The sequence below is a fragment of the Coregonus clupeaformis genome, unplaced genomic scaffold, assembly GCF_020615455.1.
Source record: "Coregonus clupeaformis isolate EN_2021a unplaced genomic scaffold, ASM2061545v1 scaf0019, whole genome shotgun sequence".
NCBI classification, from domain to species: Eukaryota; Metazoa; Chordata; class Actinopteri; order Salmoniformes; family Salmonidae; genus Coregonus; species Coregonus clupeaformis.
The window spans coordinates 1287223-1297770 of NW_025533474.1; the positions used below are offsets into that span (position 1 = coordinate 1287223).

At 40.1% G+C, this 10548-nt stretch overlaps 1 long non-coding RNA gene across 1 annotated transcript; it reads left to right on the forward strand.

Moving 5' to 3' along the window:
- Nucleotides 1-4896: 4896 nt before the first annotated feature.
- LOC123483084 lies at nt 4897-8058 on the forward strand. Its single transcript, XR_006658058.1, has 3 exons — nt 4897-4936; nt 5106-5193; nt 8018-8058. It is a non-coding gene; the product is annotated as an uncharacterized LOC123483084 (long non-coding RNA).
- The last annotated feature ends 2490 nt before the right edge of the window (nt 8059-10548 follow it).

Below are 10548 nucleotides of genomic sequence, written 5' to 3' on the forward strand. Positions count from 1 at the left end.
CTCTGCTGTGGGGTCGTCGATATGAGGATCTGCTGTGGGGTCGTCGATATGATGAGGGAGTATAAGCCAATTAGAAAAAAATATTTCAACTATGTGTTGTTAATCTCTTTGACATTTGGTTTAAGAATATTGGTAGAAGTAAGAATTTCTCATACTGTGAATAATTTGTCTGGATTTCCTGAAACAGAAATGCCCTAAACTAAACTGTTGTTCTGATCTGTCCTCTGGCGAAGGTGACCACAGATGGTATCTAGATGCACGGAAGGGACAATTTGACCAAACAATGTGGATCTCAAACCCCCTCTAACCGGCTGAAGTAATGGCGAAAATAGCGTTCAGTACGGTCCTTCACCACTTCTACCTGAGACCTGGGTCCGAGCCAGCGACCTGAACACAGCATCCAGTCAAAGCTATCAACTGCCTTTTCTCTCATGCCTTTCCTCTCTGGAGTGGGACAGGAGTCCACGTGGAGGGAGCATGGAGAGAGATCCGTTCCAAAACATCTCTCATGCCTTTCCTCTCAGGAGTGGGACAGGAGTCCACGTGGAGGGAGCATGGAGAGAGATCCGTTCCAAAACATCTCTCATGCCTTTCCTCTCAGGAGTGGGACAGGAGTCCACGTGGAGGGAGCATGGAGAGAGATCCGTTCCAAAACATCTCTCATGCCTTTCCTCTCAGGAGTGGGACAGGAGTCCACGTGGAGGGAGCATGGAGAGAGATCCGTTCCAAAACATCTCTCATGCCTTTCCTCTCAGGAGTGGGACAGGAGTCCACGTGGAGGGAGCATGGAGAGAGATCCGTTCCAAAACATCTCTCATGTTGCTGGTTGGCAAATGAACAAGACATAATGGGGGGTAGAGGTGGTGGCAGCCCAGGTGAGACACTATCATGGACCATCCACTTTGAACATTTGTTCCATTGGGAAGAGGAACTGTAAAGCTATCAGAAGAAGACAATGAAGAGACGCCAGAAGATTGAGTGCCGGGGAGGGAGGGGGTTGGTCAACTGGGTCATCATTGATTTGGACTTATTGTTTATTTGGGGTAGCAAGTTGATGTGGAGGTCTACACACTACGAAATTATAGTAATTTAGACTAAGAATGCATTGAGATACTGATCTGTAATTATTACCGTGATGAGAAAGTTAATGCTAGAATTATGGATAATTATACTGTATGTTAATGTAAATGTATATGTACATTCTGCTAGTGTTAATGTGTGCTAAGTTGAGGGTTTCAACTGAACCAACGTGAATCACTGAGCAATGTCATTCTACATTTGGGTTGGATAATTAATTGAGTTTTAATGATGATTTGGAAACGGAATGATTTTGTGTAACTGACTCCAAGCGGGTGTCATGTGCCTTTTACTGAGGAGTGGCTTCCGTCTGGCCACTCTACCATAAAGGCCTGATTTTGAGTTCTGCAGAGATGGTTGTCCTTCTGGAAAGTTCTCCATCTCCACAGAGGAACTCTAGAGCTCTGTCAGAGAGACCATCGGGTTCTTGGTCACCTCCCTGACCAAGGCCCTTCTCCTCCGATTGCCTCGACACAATCCTGTCTTGGAGCTCTACAGACAATTCCTTCGACCTCATGGCTTGGTATTTGCTCTGACATGCACTGTCAACTGTGGGACCTTATATAGACTGGAGTGTGCCTTTCCAAATCATGTTCAATCAATTGAATTTACCACAGGTGGACTCCAATCAAGTTGTAAAGACACCTGAGCTCAATTTCGAGTCTCATAGCAAAGGGTCTGAATACTTATGTAAATAAGGCATTTCAGTTTTCTGTTTTGAATATATTTGCAAAAATAAAAATAAAAACTGTTTTTGCTTCATCATTATGGGGTATTGTGTGAGGATGATGATTGAGAGATTGAGATTGAGATGATTGATGAGGATTTATTTAAAAAAAAAATTTTTAGAACTAGGCTGTAACGTAACAAAATGTGGAAAAAGGGAAGGGGTCTGAATACCTTCCGAATGCACTATATATGGGAAATGCCATTTGGAAGATATATTCTTGTTTTACTGAACTATCACAATAATAAATTAATGTTACACCACACATTTTGGACATATTTGGACATTGTCCCGGGTCATTGAGAACGTTCCGTACATCACAGTTTCCTCCTGGGAATAGGCCAGTCTCCTCTTAAATATCTTAGTCTGGAATTAACATTGAGATTACTGACATACACGTAATAACCACTCATTGTACTCATAAATAAGGTAGCCTGTGTAATCACCTTGAAATAACAGAATTATGAAATAGGCTGAATCAGATTGTGTTTACATATGTTTAAGACTCACACTTACCTCAGCCTGTTTCTTCCACTTCATGATCTGGGTATCATTGCCGACCCTCAACCTGTTAACATGTCCTCTAGTGGCATCAGAACATAGGCAGATGGCCATGGAGTTCAGAGTGAAGAATATCTTCTCACAGCATCCTCCCCTCCACAGCTCCATCTCCAGGCATGTTGGTACAAACTTCATTTTATTTTGCCTGCTGGTGAACAAGGCCATTGACAGCACCATCCATGTCCCTCTGTCAAGGAGGTCCTGCTTCTTACGTTGAAAGTCGTCTCTGAAAAGAGGAGACATTAGAAGGTTTCTTCTCTTAGTTTAGTCTTTTGTCTCGGACAAGGCTTACATGTCAGAGGCGTACTTACTTTACTAATTGACTTGTAGAAACGGTACAACTATATACAACATGTCAATTGTGAAATGATTGATATTGGACATCTAGTGTGAACATGATATTGGGTTAATCCTCACCTTGTGGTGATTTCTCTACATTTGATGAGGTCTACTTTGAGGTTTCTGTTCTGGGGAAGGGTTGCCCTCTAACAGGTGGTCATCAAAGGTGCCTTCTCCTCTGCCCCACGCCAGAGTATCACTCCAGGAAAAGGTCTGAAAGACCTCTGTCTCCACCAGTTGGGACAAGGGACCATCTTTTTCCAGCACTAACTCCTTTTCTCTGAATGTACATAGAAATCACACAAACCTATGATCCTACATTGTAGATATATGGTATGGCATATCAACTGAATTATCATCTCAAGTCTAAAAAACAATCACTCTTATCACATACTTCTACTACCTTACCTCTTGATGATGTCCTCTTTGTACTTCTTCACGTGTGACCTCATAAACAAAGCATGGAGGTATTGATGGCAATCCAGGTAATATCTGGCCCTGGCAAGGGGACCAGACCCATAGACTGGAGGTGTCCTCTTCACCTCGGGGACAGGGGACTTTGATGGTCTTCCAGACAATCTCACCTTCTTCTCCTTAGCTGGTGTAACAGCCAATCCTACCTTCTTCACCTTAGCTGTGTGTGTGTGTGTGTGTGTGTGTGTGTGTGTGTGTGTGTGTGTGTGTGTGTGTGTGTGTGTGTGTGTGTGTGTGTGTGTGTGTGTGTGTCTATATAGTAAATGCTATATATATATTATATGGCTATATATTGATCATTATATATTATATTTATATAAATGACGGTAGTGTGTATATATATATATATATATATATATATATATATATATATATATATATATATAATGTGTAAAACTAGCAGTGTGAATGTTAAAACAATAAATGTTATAGAATAAGAGTTTACTGAAAATAATATAAGTAATTAAGTGAATAATGGAACAAATGTAGTGAATGTGTCTGTTTGTAAATGAAACCTAGGCTATACAATTATTGTAATATGTAAATAAACATATATTTTTATGATTTAACTTTCCTGGTTGTTATTTCTCAGTATCTCTAAACAGAAAATGTGCCAATCAATAAAGTTTTCTTTGGTTGAAGCACCATCTGTAGATTGTGTGATTTGATTGGACAACGAGTATTTAAAGAAATACACGCAACTATAGAGGACAAACATTTTATGATTCATTATTTTTTGAAGTATTGACCTTGGGAGAATACCTTTTTAGTGTTTTTCAAAATGTTTATTACATGACACGTTCAAGGCAATTTTGTCTGCATTTTGAAATGATATATACTTATGGCTTATGCCTTAATTGTAGCAGCGTAACTGTGTTGTGAGATCTTAACTAGAACAATAAGAAACTATTACTGGATATAGTCAATGGGATAGTTGTTGTCATGGTAGACTTTTAAAACTAATTATGTGGCTGGCCACCCCTTTACAACTCGGAAGGTATGGTTTTGCAGATAAATTAGTAAACGTGAACTACACTCTTAAAATAAAAGCTTCCTGTAGGATCCTTTAGGATAATATAAGGTAAAAAATATACCTTAAGATTAATTTCCAAGCCTATACTCTGCCATCAGCTCGTTGTTGAACCGTTGTAGACTTCAGGGGTTCTTTGAAGAAGCCTCTTCAAAAGAGGGGTTCGTTTTGGAACCAGCAGCGCCCCCGTGAGTAAAGGGCGCTCCAGCGCAGAATTCAAATTGAGACCGTTGGTCAAAAGACAACTGGAAGCGGGAAGCGCGCGGATGGTTGGAGAGACGCGACCAATAAGAGATGACTTGCAACGGATTGACGTGAAAGGTGAGTGAACCTTAGCTATTCGCTAGCTAAGATAATAATTCATCAAACTACTATCAAATAACTTAAAAACAATACATCATGTAATGTACTCTTGGTTTTTCATCAGCTAGCCAAGCTACATAGCCTGTAATGTTAGCTGGTAATTGTTGTATAAATGTTGGTACGTTTTAGCTAACGTTAGCTACAGTAGCTAGCTAGTTAAAGTTACTGTAACGTTAGCTAACTTTAGCTAGCTAGACTCAATATTGAGAAATTGTAGTCATTTAAACCCATGATATACTTTCTCACCATCTCCTTCCATCCTCCTCCCTTTAGTACCTGGCTTATCCTGCCCCTGTCCAGTTAAGTGGTGGAGAGTTTGGAAGCTGTGAGCTCGGATAGAGAAATGTATCAACCACCACGAACAGGTAAGACACACACACACACACACACACACACACACAGATGACCCAAAGTAGATTATGTTCGACTTGACAAAAAGAAGAATACATAAAGCAGATCAGATTAGTTAGATGCATTTGATATTGAATATTCATGTTGTTTATGTTGTGTTTGTGTCTAATTGATGTCTTTCAGGTTGGTGTATTGGGGCGGATTGTTCTGTCCTCTGTATTTCAGACCAAAGCAAGACAACGTTTAAAGCTCACTATGGATCTACTAACAGGTTAGCTTCTATAAAGTATTTGGATGTATTTGAAGTGTGATTATAGTGTGTTCTGTGTTACTCCTTTGTCAATCCAATACATTTACATTTTAGTCATTTAGCAGACGCTCTTATCCAGAGCGACTTACAAGAGCAATTAGGGTTAAGTGCCTTGCTCAAGGGCACATCGACAGATTTTTCACCTAGTCGGCTCGGGGATTAGAACTAGCGACCTTTCGGTTACTGGCACAACGCTCTTACCCACTAAGCTACCTGCCGCCCTACAATACAATACTAACTGAATAGTGAATCAATCAATCAATACAGTTTTATTATTGTGTGTTTTATGTCATTCCTTCATCTTTTCCAATACTAACTGAATGGTGAATGAATGCATTTGCAGTCAATCAATCAATCAATACAGTGTTTGAACAAAATTCAACTCCAGTTGAAGAACTGGGACAAGCTACAAATCTCATTGTGGGGTAGGCCACATGTTATGAAGATGGTTAAAGCTCCTAAACTGAATTACGTCATCAGCATGTTTCCACTGTCCATACCTGCCTACACCTTTAACACCATAGACAAAATGATTCATTTGGACTATTAAAAGGGCCAGGATGAACCAAGCTAGATTACAGGTAAAGACTTAGAAGGGAGGATTAAAGCTCCCTAACATGTAATTATAGCAAGAAGCCTTTATAACTGCCCAAATAGACTCTCTTTATTGAGAACTCTAATAGGCCAATTTGGGTTGACATGGAAGAAGAACTTAATGCCCCATTTGGAGCATCACATTATCTGAGTCAACACTTAAATGTGGGACTGCAGAATCCCATATTATAAGAGACAGACATCTTCACCATTCCTGACAAGCTCTGCTTCTTTATGGAACAACCATAAATACAAATTAGGAGGAAAGGTGGTTGTCTGGAAAGACACATTTTTTTCTTCACTTTTGCTTCATGTGTCAACTTTAATTTGAGTGTGGCTGTGGAAGACTGGTCCATTGATGATGTCTGCAAGTGGCTGAGTACCAATGATCTCCATGATTCCATCCCATCATTCCAAGGTTCACAATCTTTCTGAAGAATGCCAACTCTCTTCAATTGTCCACTTTGCAACGAGCATACTGTCTTTGTGTCCAGACGACTCACACATATTGGCCTCTATCACCAGCATGAACCACATTTTCTAATTACCTGTGGAATTAATGGGTGTGGGAAAGCAAATATATGTTTTAGCACCTATCGGTCACACATCTACCAAAACCACAGAGCTTTTAAGCCCCAACTTAGATGAGAATTGCCCTCATGATGAATTTGAGACGGGGACTGATCCCATTGAAGATTACATGAGTGATGTAGAGAGTCTGCCAGAGGCTGAATATGTTCAAGCCACAGAGATCAACACTGAGCAGCTAATTGAAGGTCTCAAAAACAATATCTGTCTTTTTATTTTGAAAATCAGGAAAGAACACTGCATCCCAGCTACGGTACAGAATAGCATTGTTGAGGACCTCAGAACCATTTTTGATGCATTGATGACACACTACAGTGATCCTCTCAGGTTTCATCTTACACATAAGCAAATACATGTGGATGAACATGACGATCTCAGGGACTTGCTTAACAACTCTGCAGTATTTGAGGAATGCATTAGATGCATAAGCTCTGAGTGGATGCTGGAGCATTACCGTGTGAAAGAATTGGGCATGGTCCGGCCAATTGAAGTACCACTGAGCAACAAAGAAGGTTATAAAACAAGGTGATTTCAATACAGCTACATGGTCCCCAGGGTATATTAATATAAAGAGACATGAGACAAAACAATCATAATGAATAAGATTACATGGACAGGGGGACCTGATCCTAGGTCAGCAATCCTCCTCTGAGACACTTCCCAGGAGTCACCAGGACCAAGAAACCGAACACTTACTGTTGTAAAGTCTAGTTACAGCAGGTGTTTACTGCCATCTAGTGGAAGATACCAATAAAACACTTTATTATCAGGGTGGGGAGAAGGCTGAAATGAAACAGAAAGTAAACGTGTTATTTTGTACAGGATCCATTTTGAGACTACAGAGCAGAAAACAAGATATGGAGAGAACTAAAAAATAAAGTGAGTATTTCTAAGTATTTCTGAATAATAATCTAAGCCTATAACTTCAGTTTATTGTTGTTGTAGCCTTGTGTTATTATGTAATTATTAATGGCCATGTTAAGTTAATTCAATTGGAAGTTATCAAGTGTCACCATGGTCACAGTTCTATCGCAATTGCTGATCAGATGTTAGAATGCATTAGATTGAAGGTAACAGTCAGCCAGATTAGGCAAAAGGTTAAAAAAAAAACCTGGCTGTTGTTGACAAGCATGGACCTATTTACTTAATATCCATGTTATTAATATTTAATACAGATTGAAATTACGACCCCATCCTCAGTAGCCTATTCCAGCAGGTTACTGGGCAACAGAAGCACTTCCTACCTCAAAATCGCCTTGCTATTCATGTTAAATAAATGAATCTGTCAATTTGAACTAAGCAAGCTGCTAAATCATTCAGCTTACATCTTGCCTACATCTTGCCCAGGCTACTGGAGGCTGTCTGAAATAAGATGTAGGCCTATCAGGGTCTATGTTTTGGCCTAGTTTTCAGGCCTTGCTGGTGGGTTTTGAGTAGTCATTGGGCTAGAAAAGGTCATTGCATTAAATCACCTGACTGTTTGGATGTATCTATTAGTAAACTGTTTTATTTCTGAGAGATCATGAATAAAAGAGAACAATTGACATTCAATAATTAGTTGTCACTGTGTTCACCACAACCAACATGCTGCATCTCTGTTTAGGGGTCAGTGGTCTAAAATGAGTCTCTCTGGGGAGAGAGAGGAGGGGGTCCCTGCCTCTAAAATGAGTCTCTCTGGGGAGAGAGTGGAGGGGGGCCCTGTCTCTAAAATGAGTCTCTCTGGGGAGAGAGAGGAGGGGGGCCCTGCATCTAAAAGGAGTCTCTCTGGGGAGAGAGAGGAGGGGGGCCCTGCCTCTAAAAGGAGTCTCTTTGGGGGACATGACACCAAAGCTAAGAGGTGAGCTGAAAATATTGTTTAAGAATTTATATTCCAAAGTGCTATATAGGAGAAAGAAAATCACATTTGTGTTTTTTCATCAGAAATTATTACTAATGGGTACCTTCAATGTAACTATTGTAGATTTGAGATGTGATTTAAAACCATTGTTTTGCTGGAATGTAATGTTCGTATCCTGTATATTTGACTGTGATACGTGGTCGTCTCACCTAGCTACCTTAAGATGAATGCATTTACAGATGCCATATCTTCATTTGACCTAGTTTCTCACAGCAGGAAAATAATCCTGCAGCAATAGCAAATGTGCATTTTTATGTGGATTATAATTAAGGGATATTTTCTGTAGGGGTTCATACATTTTTCATCAGGGAAAATCAGGTCTGACATTTTAAAGTGGAAATTACACACTTTAGACACCTTTATAAAGCCTTGTAGTGGTTTAATAATTTATTTAAACAATAAAAGCTAATTGACCAACATTTCTGAAAATGGATATATAGCGTTTTGGAATGAAACTCTTCTTATGTTTCCCCATCTGAGCTCAGAGTAGATGAGAGACGTAATGTTTGTCTCTGTTGTGTTGAAGCCCAATCAAGCAGGAGAGACCAGCCTCCCCTGTACCCAGCTGTGTGTCCATGAATAGTGACCGGTCTATGGAACTTCCTATAATGTTTAGAGAGGGAGACTTTTCTAATGAACAAAGGTAAGAAGAACTCATGGGTCATGGTCAGTGAGTTAAACAACACTGTCTCTAGTCATTTCTCCTCTCCCATTTTCCCATTTATTTTTGTTGTTTTCATAATCCATAGGCTAATCCTTTTTTCCATTTTCATAGTCCTGAAACATTATCAAACAAACACAACATTCCCTCCCTGTGTGTGTGTGTGTGTGTGTGTGTGTGTGTGTGTGTGTGTGTGTGTGTGTGTGTGTGTGCACTCCCTGGATGAGGAGATGTAATCTCTATCCTGATTGCCTAGTCACTTTCACCCCTACCTACATGTACATATTACCTCAATTACCTCAACTACCTGGTACCCTGCACATTGACTCAGTACTGGTACTCCTTGCATATAGTCTAGTTATTACCTCAACTACCTGGTACCCCTGCACATTGACTCAGTACTGGTACTCCTTGTATATAGTCTAGTTATTACCTCAACTACCTGGTACCACTGCACATTGACTCAGTACTGGTACTCCTTGTATATAGTCTAGTTATTACCTCAACTACCTGGTACCCCTGCACATTGACTCAGTACTGGTACTCCTTGTATATAGTCTAGTTATTACCTCAACTACCTGGTACCCTGCACATTGACTCAGTACTGGTACTCCTTATAGCCTCATTATTGTTATATCATTATGTTACTATTTCCTTTTTTTATTTAGCTATTTTTTCTTACTTTTTAACTGCATTGTTGGGAAAGGGCTCATTAGTAAGCATTTCACGGTAAAGTGTACACCTGTTGTATTCAGCGCATGTGAGAAATACAATTTGATTTGAAGGTCATTGGCAGAAACACATCATTGGCTCTAACGGTCGTCTCGTGCCGAACAGCGCATGTTCGGATGTTGAAGCACTGTGGCTAGGAAAAACACCCTAGAAAGGCAGGAACCTAGGAAGAAATTAGAGAGGAACCAGGCTCTGAGGGGTGGCCAGTCCTCTTCTGGCTGTGCCGGGTGGAGATTATAACAGTACATGGCCATTAAGGCCAGATCATTCTTCAAGATGTTCAAATGTTCATAGATGACCAGCAGGGTCAAATAATAATCACAGTGGTTATAGAGGTTGCAACAGGTTAGCATCTCAGGAGTAAATTTCAGTTGCCTTTTCATAGTCGATCATTCAGAGGTTGAGACAGCAGGTGTGTGTGTGTGTGTGAGAGAGAGAGAGAGAGAGAGAGAGAGAGAGAGAGAGAGAGAGAGAGAGAGAGAGAGAGAGAGAGAGAGAGAGAGAGAGAGAGATATTAGGCAACAGGTAAAAAAATAAATTACCTGGCTGTTGTTGACAAGCATTGTCCTAACCAGTTCATATCCATATTATTAATATTTGATTCATTGATTGAAATTATGACCCCATTCTCAGTAGCCTATTCCAGCAGGTTACTTGGTAACAGAAGTACTTCCTACCTCAAAATTAGTTAAATAAATTAATCTGTCAATTTGAACTAAGCATCATTTTATACGTCGCTTGTTTGCATCAATTGCAAAGACATTTGCAACTTTGTATTTGTAGTCAACTTTGTTCTGAATTTATCGGCGGTCACAGAGAGACGGATAAACCATGTGATTCTATG